The sequence below is a fragment of the Mya arenaria genome, chromosome 16, assembly GCF_026914265.1.
Source record: "Mya arenaria isolate MELC-2E11 chromosome 16, ASM2691426v1".
Classification (NCBI taxonomy): Eukaryota; Metazoa; Mollusca; class Bivalvia; order Myida; family Myidae; genus Mya; species Mya arenaria.
The window spans coordinates 23,999,165-24,020,113 of NC_069137.1; the positions used below are offsets into that span (position 1 = coordinate 23,999,165).

Genomic DNA, 20,949 nt, shown 5'->3' on the forward strand with positions numbered 1-20,949 from the left:
CTTATTCAATCCCATATTTGTAATAATAAACTTTTTAAAACATTGTTTTATGCAGATTTTATCAAGTCCTAAATATTGATAAAAATGAATTTTGTTATATATCACTTTACCTTTTAGTAGGAAGCACCCGTCACAGATTGGCTCTGCGGAACTGCATGGAGTAGGATAACACCGTGCACATCAAAGAAGAAAATGAACATATACTTTCCTATCGAGCAGGATGGTCGTGCCTTCTTCGGAGGCGGGGAACTGGTAGTCTTCCATTGACTGCTTTGCTGTTTTGTCTCAGGGTCGAAATAAACAGTCAGGTTTCATCGCAAGTGACTATTTTCTCAAGAAAACGGTTTCCTTCCTTTTAGTACCGAGCTAAGGATCGGCGTGATTCCCGTACTCTTTTGCTCATCTCATCTTCTGTCAGCAGCCGTGGAACATAACGCGCACTCACTCGACTCATTTTCAAACTGTCTTTCATTATCCTCCGTACCGACCCATAACTCATGTCCAACATCTTGCATATTTCATAAAGAGTGACTCGACGATCAGCGTCAACGATGTTTTTCACGGCCTCGACGTCACACACTGTAGTTTGTGAAACCGGTCGCCCAGACCTCACGTCGTCACAAATGCTTTCCCGCCCCTCACTGAACCGCTTGTGCCACTTGTAAACGAACATTCGCTTCACTTGAGTTTCACTCGATGCTTCATTCATCAGTTTAAGTGTTTGCGATGGAGTTTTCCCTAGGTTTACACAGAACTGTATCACTGCCCGTTTTATCAATCTGTCTTCTGGCGTCATTTTAAACAAAATTTAACTATTCCGTTCAAGCTAAAATGTTTCCTTTGAAATAAACAAACAAACGCACTGACTTAAAACTTCACTTCATCACACGTTATTAACGTCACGTCAAATGTGCAAACCTTCGCGCCGTTTTATTGGTTTCAATGTGAGTGGTCAACAAAACAAGATATTGTCATGGGTTATTTTAGCAACTGCGGAGGAATGCGCGACCACCTGTTTCCATAGTGATCACTACGTTGTCGTTATAACATGCTTTACGATGAATCTCGCATTCTTAATTTCAAATTACCTGATTATTATTGTATGAAAGTTTAAAAGATATGCTGCATATTGTTTTCATTTTATCAAGCTTTTCCACGAACTTCTGGCTATGACCTTGTATATAAATCTCTTATAAATTTGCCAAATAAAATTCAACATGGGTAAACAATTATAAAAAAATAACGTATTTTATGTATTGTAACATATTTATAAAAAATAGTCACTTGAATCAAATGAACATTTTCAATGTACTTTCTTTCTCGCGGAAAGTGGACATTTCATCTTACTCCAACAAGTGTGGGGTATGGTTGATTCTCTTCGTGACTGCAATCAACTTTTTTAAACACTTGGTGCATTTCAAATGTAGTCCATATAAACATCCCCTTCAGATTCTTTGACGATTGCATTTCCATGGGAGATCACTGCGTAGGATAAACATACAAGTGTTGTTTAGCCACACTGTGGTTTCAATTATGTCAGGGGCGTAGCTACCCCTCTATTCATGAGGATTCATAAATGTGCTGGGGGTTCGGGGCAAACTTGAAAATTTTGAAAACCATAGTGCAATCTAGTGCATTCTGGGCGTTCCGATGTGCATTATTTAGTACTGGAAAATAACCAGTTTTAGATTCATGTAGTCAAGTTCGCATACTGCAACTTTGGTTGATTTTTTGGTCAGAATCATGTGGATTCAGCCGCGTATTCACGTATAGGCGGCTACACGCCTGTATGTTGTGCATATGAATGTATAATTTGGTTTAAATGATGCATCCTTAATATAACACCTCCTTGCTGCTACACCAATATAAACTTCATGTGATGTTAATAGTAAAAGAACTAGCACTGACGTTCCCATTTTTGTCTGGGTCATTTAAATAATAGAAAACAATCTAAAAGATAAACAAATTTGTTTTGACTTCTTTAATAAATTATATAGAAACGTTGTACAAAGATATCATGACACTTTTAATCAAAAAGTATGGTTGTTAATTAAACAGTATGCTAGCTTTAAAGATTTAGGCAAACCATTGGAATTTTACAGCGGTCTTAAAAGGTGTATTTAAAGCTGCAATCTCACCGATTGATCGTTTTGACTACCGGTACTCTTTTATTGTTTGTCTATAAATGGACAATTTTTTTGCATAAATGTCTAGACCTAATTTTAAGTGATATAAGACTGCTGAAAAAAGATCAGATAGCAGTTTATCATATTTATGTTAAAAAAATGATGTTTTATGGCTAAAAGCATTACGAACAATTTAATGTAAATGAAATTTTCGGCACTTTTACATTTCTGATGGGTTCTATTGTGAATTATCTAATATGACAGAATTAAAGGAATGATAACCAAATCAGCAGATTTTGAGACAATTTTGTGTCTTAACTGACAATCTGTAAGAGTGCAGCTTTAAGTGTTGATCTAAAGCTTCATATACACATTGTTATATTGTCAATAACTGTTTAAAAGGTCTCATGTAAGATAATAATGTTCATACAATATCTAAAATTGATCAAAATAAATAAAGTACCATTATACCTATTTCTTAAAAGTGCCGTTTCTCATCTGACAATACCATTCAAAGCCATCATTTCAACTATGAATATATTTTTAACTTTCAACTTTTCTATAGCATATGCAACAAAATACACCAAAAATACAAGCCATGAACAATATGATTGTTCAACTTGCATTATCTTTGGCCTTTTGAAACGACCATTTTACAGTTTTGTCTATTTGTAAGTTATGCCCTGAGGAATAAAGTATGACTGGATGAAAATAAAAAGCAATAAAAACACTAAAAATATGCCCCAACCCCTGTAATTTCTAATACAGTAGTAAAATCAAGAAATTAAACATTAGGAGCTGCACTCCCACAGATATACCGTTTTCACAACTTTTTTTGTTTTTGAATGAGCAATTTTTTGCGTAATTATCTGCAAACCAATGATAAAAGATTGCTGACAAAAGATCAGATCACAGATTTCATATTTCCGTTCAAAAATTAATGTTACTAACGGTTTAAGAAAAGTGCATAAAACATCAATGTTTTAACTTAAATAGAAAAATCTGCCATTTAATTTTTCGCAAAAATTGGATGGTTCCAAGACATAAAATGAGAAAAGTTGTCAAAACGTCCAAAATGTGAGAGTGCAGCTTTAACGTTTGAAAGTAACTCTGTTTGCCTCGTGCCCCTAAACAGGGTTTAATTATATTATATGCCCAGTGGGTTTGTCCCTGTATATTTGATTGTATGATTGCAGTAATGGATACTGGTCTAATTATCTTCTGACAATTTTTCACCAATTTTAAAGAAACAGAAAACACATATTAAGCTCATATAACGCTGTACAATTTAATCTCATTCATTAGGATGAGAAAAAATTCCCTAAAAATATTAATTGTGGAAACATATCTCATTTAAATACATACAGGAAATGGCGACATCATTTACCCTTTAGTATGAAAAATGCAGTTTCCTGATATTTGAATAGCGGTTCTTTATTTAAGCATCTCAATTCATTCAACATACACATAGTATGTATCAAGTTTCAAAGGAAACCAAATCATCGTAACGATGGTTTTCAAAGCGAATATTCACACTCTTGACAAACTTCTTTTCCTAGTTTCAACTTTTGAGACTTTTTGATGAGCCTGCACCTTCCCCCTCTTATGCTGTGGCTTCAAGCAATAAAGCTACCAGCTCAAGTTGCACAACTGGTGAACAAGACTGCTGATAGTCGACAAACTGCACACCTGATGCCATGATAAATCATGTCCATCGACTTCCAGAATGAAGAAATGACGCAGCACATAATTGATTTCAATTGGACCTCTCTGTACTTTCATCTCCTTGTTGTAGTCAAAGACTATATCTAAGTGTGCAGTGCGGGATCTTGAGAAGCTTTCTGCTCCTCTGATGAAGTAAGTTTGGCAGAGTGTGAAACTCCTATCTACTCATATGTCTGGACACATGTGATCTATGTCTTCTTGTGTGTGCCCAACCATCACCTGAAATTTTTTAGAGGAAGTTAGTGCTTGATTACAAGTCAATGTGACAAAACAAGGTCTTTCATTTATGCCACCAAGAACTAGTATTCCAAGTTTCATAACTCGTATGTTAACTCAAAGCAATTGAGCAGAAACTGTTTGGTAATTAATTTTAAGTCACTGCTTCCACTTATACTATCAGTAATATTGAACGTGAACCGACTGACCCAAATGCTATTCTAAATAATTTTTATGTGCAGAAACCTTAATCCTATTGACACAAAAGTAATCCAATAGTATGTCTTCACAAACATTCTACAACAATATTTTGTCAATTTAACTCAAAGATTGATTATTGTTTTTTTGTCAGACAAACACAGAGATGGCCCTATATCGCTCACCTGATTTGAGAAAGGATTCTAACTTAGTTATTGTTTGGACACTAACTGGACACTTTTGGTCTGACTTTATAATGCTGCTGGTGAAAATATTAAAAGTCCCTAAATAATGGGCTTACAAAAACATGAAATAAAATGTATTTGTTTAAAAATTACAAAGGGCCATAACTCTTACAATATTTAAGTTTGTATTGAGCAGAATAAAAGGCTTTGCTTAAAATACAAACTCAAAACTATATTTACAAGTAAAACAAAACAAGAGCACCGCGAAACGGAGCATTATACGCCCGAAGAAGATTCGGCTCGAGGTCCTTTTAATGTAGAGATGTTTTGTATAAAGTTATTTGAAAATCGCTTTATTAGTTACCAAGTTATGGCCCGGACACGGAATTGCTAACGGACGAGTAACAAAGATGTGGCCCGGACACAGAATTGCTAACGCCCCCCATGGTGATTCTAGTCTTTGAGGTATGGACCTGGAAATTGCGCGCGACACATCCTTTTAATGTAGTGATGATTTGTATAAAGTTATTTGAAAATTGCTTTATTAGTTACCAAGTTATGGCCCGGACACGGAATTGCTAACGGACGGACAGACGGACGGACAGACAGACAGACGGACAGACGATGGAGGCCATAACATAATACGACCCTTCGGGCGTATAAAAATCTACAAATATGTTTTTTGTATGTGGTTTTTGAGAGAGAATGATCCGAAGAAAACATCACACATTCACAATCATATTAAAAAATATATATTTTTTTTTTTTAAATTATATTCTATTTTAAAAACACTGCAAAAGACAAGACACTTACGTTTCAATTTCTTGATTTAATACATTGATGATTATCAATTCTTATGAAGCGAGATGGGTCTTACACTATGACCAGTGCAACGTGCATGTTCTTAGTTGCTCAGTTATTACCTTTCTTAAAATTCTCCTCTTGATCTGAGCCACGCCAAAATGATGGGAGATGCTTTTGTTGTATTTTCCATCGGAATGTATAGCACCTCTGTGTTTCTGTTTGTCTCCTGAAAAAGTAAAAGTTTATTAATAATAATCACAATAATAATAATCAGTGACTTTTACTGAAATTATTTTCACCGATTGTGCCTTGCACATTGGGGAACAAAGTTGACTTCTGAGGAGAAGATTTTTCCAGATAGACATATAACAAAAAGTAGCTCCGCACCCTGGAGCAATGATTTTTATGAATCAATATCCGGTGAAGAAAATTCATACAGGGTATTGAAACATTTTTTTGCTTCAAATGAAGACTTTTAAAAAAGATAACTTAACTAGCTCTTCATCATATTAAATAAAAATTAGCAGTCTATGCCGCACACGGAGCCCCGCATTTGATATTTTACCATAGTTTGATTGAGAGTTAAGTTTCACATCGACAAGTCTTTACAGGTCTATTAAAGCTGCACTCTCACAGATTGAACGTTTTGAAAAAGGTTATAATTTTTATCTTGGAATGAACCAATGTATGCAAAATGCATGGAAACCTGTGATATAAGACGGCTGACAAAAAATGTCTTTGAATTCCCGTCAAACATGTCCGAACCAAATTCAAACTTTGGATAATCACTGTGATTCACGATGAAATTCAGCACTTCTTGCCCAGTATATATACGTTTACTTTAAGCGGAAGGCAAATTAAAACAAATACATTTGTCCGAAAATTAATCAAGCTTTAAATGGTAGTAGAATTGTCATTTGTTTATGTAATTTTCAAGAATCAGGAAAGGACATAAATGTTCTCATGTTGCCAATTTAGTCTCGATCATCTAGACGCTTGTATCCAGATCTATATCGTTCATTGACTCTAATTAGAGCGGCTTCATGATTGAGACTAGCCGGTTCTTTGATAATTGTTACGATCGAACAGTGGTTGAAAATGTAAAGTGAGACCAGTTTTTTACCTGTTATTGAACAAACTTATTGGCAGGACTGTCCTCCTCAGCAATGCAAAGAACAGCAATGACTGGCTGGCACTCTGTAAAATAGCGATTAAAACATTATGTCCAATTAAAACTGTCCCATTCTAAACAATCCATCAGCAATATATATAAATGAGCTGCGCCATGTGGAAATGTGTCTTGGGAAGTTGACATCATTCCATGTAATGATGTCATAAAGATGAGCAGAAGACATTACTTACTATGCAGTAAAAGTTCTTACTTTAACAGTAAAGATATCTTTTTTTGAGGAAATTAATCAAAGTGAGCTCTTTTATGTCATGTTTCTACAGTACCGTAGGTCTTGTACACATCTATGTTACATATATAAATAATAAACAGGAATAAAATGAGGAGTTGTGTACACACTAATTCCTCCTTATGTACTGTGTAACTCAAGTAAACAATTCATAATTCTAGTAAAAACTATCCATAATTCTAGTAAATCTCTAGAATTCCCTTACTTTTCTCGCTGTACAAAAATGAATGAGGAGTTGCAAACAAGCAGGGCCATAAAACTTTTGCCATTTAAACTGTACCACAACAGCAATTTAAAGACAGTGATACTCATTGATGGAATAGGCACTTAGACAGCTACAATTTTCTGAGAAATGGAGATCAGACTAAATTCTCCAGAGATAATTTATAGCTTTATTTATAGCTTTATTTGAAATAAAGAACATGTTACAGTGTTTATGTTAAACTTGTTACTTATCCCTGATAACACAATCATTACCTTCAAAATGGTGATGAAATAAAAACAAATATACCTTATTAAACACTGTTTACTATCACATCTGTACCCCCCCCCCCCCTCCCCCTTCTTACATACCTAAGCGGCTCTTACCAAAGTAAAGAATGAAAGGTCCACAAGGCCAATTATAACCATGAACCATGAGAATCCTGTTTACTAATTTGATTTTAAATCACCCAAAAGGCTTTCTACACATAATGGTTCCTTAATTTAAAATTAGCCTCCAAAGTTGTGATTTCATTGAAAGACTTGAGATACCTTATTTAAAAAATGACGAAAGGAAAGCTTAAACGCAGAAGTCTGGACGGGTATACGGCCTGGAAATAAATACACCAAAGCTCACCATGCTGCTAAGGATTCTTATATAATTCCCGGCCCAAGTTCAGCTGGAGATGTTGATTCCACACGGCTGGATAACCGGCCCAGTGCACCCAAGCTTGGCAGTATCTGCAAGAGGAGGGTGTATATCTGGGAAAACGCATTTATAATCAATTTGCGAAAGTTCTTATCCGCCATAAGTAGTGAACATGTATGTGGCTTATAGATTATCTGAAATGAAGTTTAATAAAGGAGACAAGGTTCGGTCTGGGATCTAAACCTGGATTTTGATGCTGAAATTGTAAGTTTTGTTCAAATGAAGTATAAACTTAAAGTGAGTACAGAGATATCTTGAAGCCCAGATTTATCACTTACCTGAAGTTTGTAGGGCTACAATTTGCTGTAAACTGCAGGAACTGTCCCCATGAGCCTTTTGTCTGTTAGGGGAATGGTGGCTTAGGTGATTGGTGGTACCACTCTGCATTTCTTATCCACACACAACACAGTGTATCTGAAAATGACAGAGAATGGCCATGCACTTATGAAAGCTATGCTAGAAATACGCCGTTATGAGTGTATCAGATGACATTTCCACACAGAAATTGTGAGGCCACCAATACAGCAGTACTGACATCAATGACGAAAACATATATATCTGTCATGGAGCTGTGCTGGTTCTGTGGCGTCAAAACCACTGCAACTTGGCAATTCACTAGAAACATCTTTTCAGAAAAAAGAAACAACCAATACTGGGTAGCCTTTGTCACCCAGTGAACACCCAGAGCATCTTGTTACTTTGAGCATCTATTTACTTAGAAGTACAATGTAGCGTCATTAAGATCTCAAATTAACAAAAAAGTGTATCCGAAAGCTTTAAATACTGAACGAAGTGTAACTTTGAGGCGGGCTGCGAGCAAATACTTTCAAGGGCAGAAATCTCCCAGAAGTTTGAAAAAGATTATGCAAAGCTCTAGCTTGATGATTTTGGCCCAATTTCAAATTGTTACTCAGTAACACGACGGCGTAAATTTAATCAAACATCAATATAGTTACACAGGAAAATAAGAAATAGCTTTAAACTCTCTCACATTCATGGCAGAGTGTCTGGTGACGGTTAAACATTCAGCCTGGTGGCTGGGGTAACATATCTAAATCCCTAAATGGATGATCTGATCCCAGCCAACAGATCAGCGAAACACGAATTGTATTGCGTGTCCAGGGGGGGGGGGGGGGGTCCAAGGATATCTTGACGCAACTTACCATAGCCGCCTTGCGTTTTTGTTCACAAAGCCGGCACACACAGTTCATTCTTAGTTTGCATGTTGTGTACTGAAAAGTTCCAGCTTTCCATGACACTCGCAATAAACCTATCCATGAATTAAAACAAATTAACAAATAACTACCAGGTAATTATGGAAATATAAATGTCATTTTTTACTTAAATTATTGATAAATACAACTTATATTGCAGTCAAACTGGATAAAATATCAGGAAAATGTGTCCTGTTCCAAAAAGTGTGTTTTGAAGTTGCAGACAATAGTCCAAAGACCAAGAATTTAAGTGTTCAGACAGGGGCAGGCAAATCTTAAAAAAAAAATCAAAATTTTAAAACTTAAATAAAACTAAAATTATACAAACCTTATATAAATCATGTGTTAACTTGAAAATACATACAATAATACAATGTACACATAATCAAATGCTACCTCAGAGAATCATTTTTTTCAAGAACTACTTAAATGGGTACTGCAACCCGCAAGCCTTTCGTTGTGGGCCGACACCTTTAAACCTCTTTCCCGCACATTAATTAAACACGTCTTATGTTTTGTCAGTGCCGGTTTTGATGACCAGTATAAATCCAAAAGCAGTTTTTCTGCCAAAATTTACCCAAATGATTTGGATGAATGCTTAACAAGAAAGTGCAGTGTACACAATCAAATAAAGTATTTAGTGTTCCAGCAATAATGAGCAATCTGAAATCTGACCCCTTACATTCCTTAAATATTCACAAAGTGTTAAGTTCTTGTGTTTGTTATCTTTTTATGATTCAAATGGTAAAAAAATGGTGCAAATGTGAGAAGCCCTGAAGAAGAAAACTGATATTTTAATAGAAATAGTGATGAAATCACTGACATTATGTTTACTTAGCAACTAAAGCAACAGATCAACCAGACCTACCAGTATGCTAATCTATATTTAACTGCTAAATTTTAAAAACCCAAAACATACAGATAAGATATGTGGCGCAGTTGTTTACATTGTGTGATTTAAATGCATATATTTTTGTTGGTGATTAGTTTAAATCCAACTGAAGCAATCTCTTATCAATATTAGTTCATCCAACAAATTAAATATTTGAATGTTAGAGGATTTGTTTTCAGAAGATCAGCAATAATGTTTTTTCTTTAATTGTCTCAATGAAAAATGTAATGTTCAAGTTTATAGGCGCTGTTTTATCTGAGAATTTCCCTGGGTGTGAACCGCTTACTGTGTCCAAGTTATCCAAGCTGGATCTAAGACATTACTACAATATGGGCAATTTGCTCTGCCATTTTTATAGATAATACCCGGTAGTGTATTCCAAAGGTATTCTTTTGGTACATTGAACTCACAACAATATTTGAACTCCTGACGTCCAGCACCGCTGTCAGATTATCTAATCCAACCACTATGCCATTGCATGCTCTTTACTGAACGAAAGATAAATGAATACTCACAATTTTGAACAGTATATTTTTGGTCACAGATAGCAACCTTTTAATCCCACTTAAACCTGTCTTCCCTATTTGGCAAACAGAGAATTTTTAGAAAATTTGTTATCTGATGATCCTGTAAATTTTGTGTGGATTGACTAAATACTGTTCGAATTTAGCAAATCAAAACTAACATTTTGGGTTTATTCAGTGTAGACCCTAAAATATCAATTTTGATTTATAAGTATGTAGGCTACACGGCGGGGAATCCACGTGACCAAATGGTAGGTTTCAGTGCAAGATGGCGTCACCAAAACGCTCGACTCGAGCCGAAAATCAAGGCAATACATATAATTATAAAACTTTCTTTATTTTTTAACATAGCTTATCATATGCCCACCTACGTAGTGTGTATTAGCATATCCATGTTTTCCTTGAAACTTTAACCATTCTCGAGAACACTTCTGCAATGATTCCAAAATGTACGAAATCCGACTGGTAGGTTACAGTTCCATTTATCATTTTGGCTCGGATTTAGCAGAAAATGAGGTTGTAATTTGGGAAAATCGCATAAAACACTTAAGTTTTGTTTAAACATAACAGGCACATGCATTTGGCAACGAATATTTTAATGATTTTAAAAGATATGAGAACGAAAAGAAAATGATAGGTTGCAGCTCCGATTTTTGAAGAGATAGGTTGCAGTTCCATATAAAGGTTGTCGTCTGGACTGCAAATTATGTAATGTGATTGTATCACTGATATTGTATACAAGCATGGAGGAATTGAAATGTGACAAACTGTTTTTATTTTTATGAATTAAAGATAGATATATATATATATATATATTATATATATATATATATATATATATATATATATATATATATATATATATATATATAGGATTATTGAATAATATCACGTTTAATAGGATTATTGAATAATATCACGTTTAATATATAAATAAATGTTTAACATCTTGATATTATATACACGTCGTGTATATAATATCAGGATGTTTAACATTTTTATTTATTTACTGCCGATATATTATTATGTGAAGTATTATGGATACAACTTTTCTACCACCTCAGTTAAGTACATCCAATAATTTAACCATGCTAGATATTCTTATCTTGCCCACGGGCAAGGATAAAATGCCCGTATGGAACTCCTTTTTAATGGTCACCACATTGTAATTATCTCACTTGTTGAAGACTGTCGTCTGTAGCATCATTGAAACATTGTCTTATGGCAATATTTAGAATGCTAGTTAATTATATCTCGCTTCGAATGTCACCATAAAACAGTTTTCACGCACAATTCAAGAAGTAATGGTTCACTCTCCTTAGAACTATTTAAAGACCGATTTTACTATTGATTTAATCTGAATCACTGCGCGCATATCCATGGCAACCACGAATTATCTCATATTCATACGCAATTATTTTCACTATGCACAAAAGAGTTCCAGCAAAAAACTCATTTTTACTTAATTATTTTAACTGAGGTGGGAGAAAAAGCATCTACCATAGCCACTCGCGGATGAAAGGGTAAACCTCGTTTCCACAAAACACCCTACGCTCGGGTCGGAATGAACCTATCTTACACTCTCGGCCATGGAAGAAACTTATAATCTTTATCCTGATCAAGTGTTAAAGATTTCTTTAGTTGAAGTTACCTTTAGGTTAACACAAGGTTTAATAAATAAAAATACCAATCACTTGGTTGGTATTTGTTCATTTAAACAAAGGTGGTCTCAATTGGTCCGAAGTTGTTCAACACGGCGCATTAATCGAAAGCTAACTCTTCAATATCGTACATCATATTTTTTCTAGTACTGATATTAAGTCAGGTAATGCATGTTCATGACACGGAAGGATTATAACAGCGACGAATGTAGTTTTATAATTAAACAATGGAGGAATAAGCTAGGTTTGAACCACATCATCCTGCGATTGAACAATATTTTTACATATAAAATGCATGTTGCCATTGAAAACCAGTTGAGTTTAATTATTTGATCTTGTTCAAACGCAAGCAACAAAGTTAAACGTTATACTTAACTAAAATGACAAACATTGCCTTTCATGAGTTCTGCTTACATGAACTGGTGACCAAATATGTATTACATGTAATATGTAAAGAGCGATTTAAAAGTTCAAACGTAAATGGGTAATACATATATATAGCTTTATTTCCCCCATTTTCTGGAGATGTACATGGTATATGGTAATGCATACATAAGCATGAATATTTACAAACACAATACAAATTTGATAGTACATAGTAATGAAAGAAAGTCACAGTAACATAAATTACGACAAGTTTGTTTTATACGCATTAAGTTGGTCTCGTTTATAATTTATAATCTGCATACAAGTCTGATCTTACAAACGATTAAGAACAATGATAATGCATCGGCTAAAATCAATAGACTGTTTCCTATTAATTTAAGCAATTTCTCTTCGAAAGCGAAATAGAAATAGCTGTTTAAGGATTAGCTCATTTTGTCGAGTGGCATTGTCATTGGTGAAGTGCTCTCATCTAAATGCGTCTTAGTTTAACACATCATTGTATAATTTAGCACAGTTCATAAGGAAGTCCGGGTATAATTGTACATCGAGTACCTTTATCAAATGTTCGTCGATTTTGCCAAGTGTGTATATAATGAAGGACTGTCTCGATATCGTACTAAGTAAGTCATACATCGGTCCACTCAAACTTTTAATCGCCACCAGGAATAAAAGTCGCGAATAGCTATTGTTATTTGAGCAACACTCGAACATCAAGTGCTCGAGCTCATGGCTGCATTGTCGATGGCATAAACGGCAATCGGCTGGTCTGGGGGACGTTGGCAGCAAAGACATGCTAGCAGCTTCATGAGGGAGAGGTTCTCGGGACGAGCTCTCGCGACGGACCACACACTTGATAGGCACAGATGCGGATGGATCTGTTTAAACAGATCAAAGTCAGAGCTTGTGTCCATTCTCGCTTTCCATGCATTCACTTCGTGGTTGTAGACAGCTGTTTTGCAGACACCTTTCCAGATGTACTTGTTTGGAAATGACACTATGACTAGGTTCAATATATAATATTATAACACACACACACTATATATAATATTAAAGCTAAAATATAAAATGTAAGAACGGCATAAGCATAACATGAACTTTTTATTATGATATTTACAGTGAAAATGGATATATTTGTCGTGTTTTTTTTTTTTTGGTTATGAGAATGGCACATGAGTCTTTTCCAATGATCTTTGTTGGAAGCTGTTTCGACAAATTTCATCTAGCCTTTCCCAACGTACACCTAAAGTTCCCCTTTGTGTTGCATTTCTGTCTGTGGGTGCTGTCGCTTTCTTTCTGCGTGAGGCCAGTCTTGACCTCACCTTGTGATCAAACGAATGCTCACTAAACACTTCTTTTGTTTTGTTGTATCGCTGCCATTTTTTTGGTTGGCTGTTTAGATATCCTGCATTAATTTCGTTTAGGTTGATCAAGGAAAAGACTCTCTTATTCGTGTCATTGGTCTAAAAGATAAAAATGCATTCCATATGATATATCGAAAATTGCAAAACATCGATTGACACGTCATACAATAAAAGTATACTGGTGTGCAGATTTTATCACAGATAATGGTTTAACAATTCAACTCTAAACGTGTAATATATCAATTTGTCACAGAAAACAAATCATTAATGATGGTAACCTTATAAATTTGTAAGCAGAAAAATCAAAAGTATAAAAACAGCAGTCTCGATGTGATCTTCAATAATTTTATAATTTTAGATGATGTTATAACCATGTAAAAAGAACATGGTATAGAAAAATATTAGTTGAGTTTTATGGGAACCTATATGTTTGGCTTGAACACTAAAACTAAGTCAAAGAATCTGCAATCCAGACGGCAACCTAAATATGGAACTGCAACCTATCTCTTCAAAAATCGGAGCTGCAACCTATCATTTTCTTTTCGTTCTCATATCTTTTAAAATCATTAAAATATTCGTTGCCAAATGCATGTTCCTGTTATGTTTAAACAAAACTTAAGTGTTTTATGCGATTTTCCCAAATTATAACCTCATTTTCTGCTAAATCCGAGCCAAAATGATAAATGGAACTGTAACCTACCAGTCGGATTTCGTACATTTTGGAATCATTGCAGAAGTGTTCTCGAGAACGGTTAAAGTTTCAAGGAAAACATGGATATGCTAATATAAACTAGGTAGGTGGGCATATGATAGGCTTTGTTAAAAATTAAAGAAACTATAATTATATGTATTACCTTGATTTTCGGCTCGAGTCGAGCGTTTTGGTGACGCCATCTTGCACTGAAACCTACCATTTGGTCACGTGGATTCCCCGCCGTGAGGTTTGTTTAAAAGCTCAGTACAGTTTACTTTACTTGTTAAGTTATCCAATTTCTGTAAAAAAATATTACTAAACTTGACTATAAAATACTGTAGGGGGGCGTGTCGTAAAGTTAAGAAAAAATCCAAATAATGCAACAGTCAATTGCAGCATGGGCCCCCAAGGTCCTGCTAATAGCGGGGACTTTGACTTTTGGTCCAGCCAATCCCAGGTAAAATTCCCGCTCTGCACAGACAAACAGCTGGTAAAAGCCCTGTCAAATGAATTATGATCATTTCGTAACCGCTCATTGTTGGTCATTTCGTAACCATTGTGTTAGTCAATTCGTAACCGTTAAGGAATCGAATGGTCATATCTTAACCGTTGACTCCTATAATTATGAGGAATTAATTTAATACCATTTGAATTTACAAAATAAGTTTACTGTAAGTTTAAAACATAAAAATAACAACATAAACAAAGTTAAATCTAGTAGTTGTATTCCTTCTTTATTCCTAATAGTGTAGTGCGATTTGCCAATAAACTCTGAAACTATGACAAATAGAAACATTCACACTAGCTATTTTTTATGTTGCGAAGGAAATATTATAAGCAGGCTGAATATTAAATGTAATATTTTTTAATTCATAGATGTTCTACCATTGAGAGGAATTGTGACCTTAAGCCAATATTTTTTAAATATATAGACCATATTACTTTAGAATTTCTTTATTAAATTGCATAGAAGTATTGTAAAATGTAGTGAGTTTGCCGAATAGGATTATGCGCTTTTTATATGCTTATTGTATTAAAAATGTGCCGATATGTTTAATTTTGTATTTGTTATTGGAAATTAATACCATAAGGCCAAATAAAAAATAGGTGTGTTTCAGGTAACACTGCTAAAAAAAATAGGGTAGGTAGGTCGGAATATATTTTTTTTATTTTTTTTTTTTGATATATTGATTTCAGTAACTGTTGACTCAGAAAGTAACAAAAATAAAAGTCATCAATTTTCAGGTTTATCAGTAGTTTTTAAACATGTTACATGCTTCAAAGGAACATTCTTTATTTGTCTGGTTAAATACTTTTGACAATGATGGTTGGATTTCAACTAAGTTATGGTACACCACTCTGCTATTATTTGAGACTTTCCAGGAACGGTTTTACTTTTCTTTATGCACCCGTTTGCTTTCAATCACCCTCTGTAGAATACTAACCTCCCTGAAACATAATTACATGAAGAGTGGGACAGCAAATTTACCATATAAGCCATTAGCCAAGGAAACCTCAATGCTGTCAAGAGGACCTGGGGGTTCAGGTTTGAAGAACAAGTAACATGCAGGTTTTATTGCCAAAATTGCACACTTAAGTCTGACATATCAATCCGAAAGTCAGTATCTGACACATTTGTATCTGACAAGAAAATATAGTTCAAGAATTGAAACATACCTGCCACACAAGCACAAACGTAATTCACCTTAAGAGTTCGGACATTCTATAAATTCGGACATCCATTATTATTTTCAAAAATAATTTATTTTAGGTACCTAATTTTCGGACACCCAAAGGACATCGACTGAACTTTTACAGTTACTAAGTCTCACAGACAAAAATTATTGATCTTTATCGTTACAATGCCTGGCTAGATTACCTAACCGTATACATCACTGTGATAAGTTAGTTGGTTACTACCCATCCTAAACGATTTATTGCCTGGTGAAAAGGATGTGTGATATATTCAATGGAGGATTAAAGAAACAACAAGGGCAATGCAGAGATTAAAACACAGACATGACATGTTTGTAAAACGATCCGCTAATTAACTTTGAAACTTGTATCACACTTTTAATATAGACTTTATGAAGCAATAATCGTACAGTAATACTCATTGAAACATCAATCATGCCAAGAAATACCAGCCAATTTTTCCACTTTTCATTTCTACACAAGAGCCAATTTCAGCTACACATTAACCCCTAATTGACCGAGAATCTGACCATGTGTTTAATCATGTTTTCATATCTAGGGAGTTGCTGTAGTTTGGGTCAAGATTTGGAAGAATGTATTTAATTTTGCCCAGAAAGACGTGAAGAAGTATCAAGTGTTAACTACAATTAATTAAAATTACAGAGTACTTAATTTAGTAAAACTTATTATTTACTTATTCTTAAACAAAAATATGATGTTTTTAATGAGTAACATTATCGTTTTAGACATACATGTGTATGACAGATGTTAATGAAAATGGTATGCTTAACCAACCGTTTTATTTGGAATGAAAATGTAACCTATATTACATTATATATGAATCTGGCCGTCTCGTAGGTCGAATTATATTTAAGGGTATGCTTTACTAAGCGTATGGATATTGATTTTAAAATGTCAGATTTATTGGGTTCACATTTTTTAACAAAAACACGCACTCTTATTGTTCATTTTTAAAGCTTTGTTGTTTTTATTTCACTGTAAAAAATATTGAGTTCGTAAGTATACGTATACACCATGGAAAATGGGAAATACAAACGAAACTTGAAAAAATATATCACATTGGCAAAACTGAATCTCCGAATGTTAAATTTACTTCAATTTTGTTCATTTTATCATGAACACATGAGGCGGTTAAAATGCATTTTCGTATAACTGATTGGGATTTGTTTTTGCAATGTTTCAATCTAAAAAATTGCTTAGTTTTGTGTTCATCTGGCATTGTCTTCATACCGTGACCTGTGAAAGAACATGTTTTGACCGACATAAACTCACAACAATGGTCGCTGTCCTTGAGTGACTCTTTTTCTGTAAAATATTGACCCACCCCCACCCCAAATAATAACATGACTCAGAACGTTACTGTAAATAGGTATTTAACCCCACCGAACAGAACCGACTATGTTGGTCATTTAATATGTGTGCTCTTAAGTCTTAGTAATACAGGTGGTAATGCTGCAGCTATTGTTGTTGATACTGCCACTACTGCTTCTGCTATTGCCAATGTCAACACCACCGCCACAACACCACTGTCAGCACCACCACAACCACCACCACCACCACCACCACCACCGATGATGATGATGATGATGATGATAATGATGATGATAATGATGATGATGATACCCCTAAACTACTGCCGCTCCTGCTGAATTGTTGTTGTTGTTGTTGCCACTTCTACAACAACAGCTACTACTATTCCTTCTACTAACTATCATATAACTTCTACTGATGCTGCTAATCTTGCGTTAATCAATTATATGTTGCTGTGAATGAAGGAACTAAGCTTTTTGTATCAATGCGAAGACCCTTCATTTATCTATTTATAATGAGCGCAAAGTACAATGAACCCTTAAAGGGACTGTACACCAGATTCGCACCAAAAAAGTTTTCTTCTGTAACGAATCTCAGGACAATTATCTAATGGACTGTGTTACGCTTTATCATAATTGTAAAAAAAAGTACCAAAATGTAAAAAAAAACTGTGTCGGAGACCGGGTTCTTCAGTTAGTAAGTTTCAATGCATTGTACACATCGATGCCAAGTTTATGTCAGTTTTCGAAAATTTTCTCTTTTTTCCGCTATTTTATCATACGGAGTATAGCCCCTTTAAGCAGATTTTCGACATCCACAGATAAACAACTCCCCGGTATCATTTTATTAAATATACATGAGTCATAACATTTTGAGCCGGAAGTTGATAAGTTTGACTGGGGTTTGTGATTCTATTTGTTTCAAAAAACTTCCTCACGCCGGCCAAATCCTAAGAGCCTCTTATAGAACAATACCGTACTCAAGTTGTTAAATTAAACGACTTGATTACGGTATTGTTCTATAAGAGGCTATTAGGATTTGGCCGGCGTGAGGAAAATATTTAGCTGTCGGGGAACTAAGAAATATAGTTAGTACATTTGTACTTGATGTTTTCAATCTTTAAACATAATTAAACATAATAACAAGAGTGTGTTTAGATAGTTAAATATTGTTATCAAGGAGATTGTTCATAAACAATATCAAATATGTAATGCTTAGCTTAGTTAATTAATAATTATACTTTTATAGTTAAGAAAATCATGTCAATACTTAATAATAAACTATTATTGAATTTTATTTTTATTTTTGACAAGTGTCGTAATCAACAAAATGAGATGAAGCGTTAAATCTAAGAACCATGCACTATAGAAAGATTTTTCCGAAAAATGACCAAAATTATTGCTCCCCTGAATTTCATGCTGGTCGTAATGGCCATTAAATGAAATGAATTAGCTGTAACAGCAGATAACTGATAAAAATTTCATGGAGAACCAAGTCAGTCCTTTAACCCTTAGCACAAAACCACTGAATGGAAATAATGCATATGCTGCTAAAATCCAGGTATATGCTGGCATACAGGGGTTTCCTTCTTAATTGAAAATTGGATAGGATTTCTTGGCATGAAAACAATAAAGTCAACACATTCAATGATACAGGTAACTATTAAATGTGATGAATTAAAGTTATAAATGCAATACTCAAGTTACAATAAAAAAACACCAGACACATTAATCCTGCATAACAATATCCATGCTCTCCATGAGGTCCTCGTGGGTATAACTGAGTTATGTGACGTCACACAATGGGACTGTTTGATCTGAAGCCGATAAAAGGTGTTTATTCATTTCAATGCATGTATAAAATGGTGTTGAATGGGATTTTAACCATCTTGATGAAGGAGCTACAGTGACTTATAGGCGTAATAACCATTGATAACTACGGATAAATTAATAAGTGGTAAAATGCAGACATGGAGAAAAAAGGCAGGTTTACCATACATGTAAATAAAATGTAAAAATGGTTATTTTCTATGAATTCGTAGAGCGAAAAATTAATTATTTTAAGGTGTCCGAACTCTAAGGTGAAGTACGGTAAATACATTCAAAAAATCCAACTCTAATATTGTCAACTTTACGTACATACATTTCGTAACAAATGCTTTTCGTACCCAAATCACATTTTTTCAGGGAAAAATAGGTTAGGGTCGGCGGGAAAAATAGGGTCGGTCGGGTAACCTGAAACAGACCTATTTTTTTATTTGGCCTAACAAATAATTTAAGGTTTTTTTTGTCGGTTTCTGATATAAAGTATGCAGAATATGAATCAATTGAGAAAAAAACAGAACAAAATTTTGTTCGTTTTAAACAATTCAAACAAATATAGTCAATGAAATAGGTCAAGAATGATCATTTTATTAACGTAATTTTACTCAAAAATACATCGCGATCAGTCTTTAATTATTGTTTATAAGTAAGCAAAAGTAAGAAAATAATTAATATATTTTGGTAGTATAACAAATCATTTCTACTTTAGCATGATATATATATATCTAAAACTATTGAGTAAACATAAATTATTGGCTTGTTACTAGTGAGAATTCGAGTAATGTCTCCCAATTGGTGTCTTGGTTGCTGTGCCATATACATCCAGGTTCGAACAATACACTTAACGAGGTGCTAAGTGTACTATTTATCACCTTGTTAAATGGTGGTTATTATATGAGCAATTGATTACTTGACGGTTACGAATTGACTAACAGAATGGTTACGAAATAACCAAGATCAGCAGTTACGAAATGGTAAGGTTACGAAATGACCAGATCCCCGTCAAATGCCCTTGGGGACATCCTAGGTTAGGCCCATTCCCTGTTATCAGCGCAAAAACAATAACACCGCATTCACTCAGCACTGCCGGTCCACCTGGAAGGTAAAAACATGGCCCATTTCCCCTGCTATCCCCGGTATAAACAAGACATGGGCGCCATTGTTACAATTGACTGGTGCATAACTGTGGCAGAATAAGGGAAATATTTTATTGTTGCATTTATTATCAAATATGAGAATTTAAGACACATGCAAAAAGCCACAATACGAATTGGTGATAGTGTTCGTTCTGTTCTGCTATTCAAAGGTGATGAGACTGACTAATGACATGACATTGACAAACAAAATGTAAGGCATTTGTATCCTTTCGTCTTTTATTTATTAAAATCTGAGATGTTATGGGAGCAAATCACTTTTTAGATTGGAACATACCAAATAATAATAAGCGACGATGTACAGTAGTGGTAAACCAAGTTTGCTAGAAATCAATCGAGTTTCTCCAAAATACAAGCAAAAATTACACCGGATGTTGATACTAGTGATTTAGTTTCGGATGAACAAAATCCGGATAAATCATTTGTTTTTCATCCAAAGGGTGGACGATTTATACAACTGTACAAAAGTCATAAAAATAAACGAAAAAACGTTGAATATGTATTTTAAACACTTACCAAGTTACCATTCTCTTTCTGTAAGAGATGAACGCCATACTGCATAATTGCACGGAGATGGTACCACGGAGATACCCGAAAATTTCCGTTATATTCCGGAAAGTTAAATTTCTG

The 20,949-nt window shown here is 34.5% G+C and overlaps 2 long non-coding RNA genes across 5 annotated transcripts; both read right to left on the reverse strand.

Annotated features, from left to right (window-relative positions):
• Positions 1-4,024: 4,024 nt before the first annotated feature.
• LOC128222177 (uncharacterized) lies at positions 4,025-6,393 on the reverse strand. Its single transcript, XR_008259093.1, has 3 exons — positions 6,378-6,393; positions 5,374-5,480; positions 4,025-4,070 (listed from the first exon to the last, which is right to left on the reverse strand). It is a non-coding gene; the product is annotated as an uncharacterized LOC128222177 (long non-coding RNA).
• Position 6,394: 1 nt separating this feature from the next.
• Positions 6,395-20,949, reverse strand: LOC128222175 (uncharacterized). 4 transcript variants are annotated; one of them, XR_008259089.1, is made up of 4 exons: positions 20,836-20,949; positions 7,861-7,996; positions 7,511-7,614; positions 6,395-6,451 (listed from the first exon to the last, which is right to left on the reverse strand). It is a non-coding gene; the product is annotated as an uncharacterized LOC128222175 (long non-coding RNA). The 4 variants fall into 4 exon arrangements; XR_008259088.1 differs by lacking the exon at positions 20,836-20,949 and adding an exon at positions 20,597-20,690; XR_008259090.1 differs by lacking the exon at positions 20,836-20,949 and adding an exon at positions 8,746-8,774.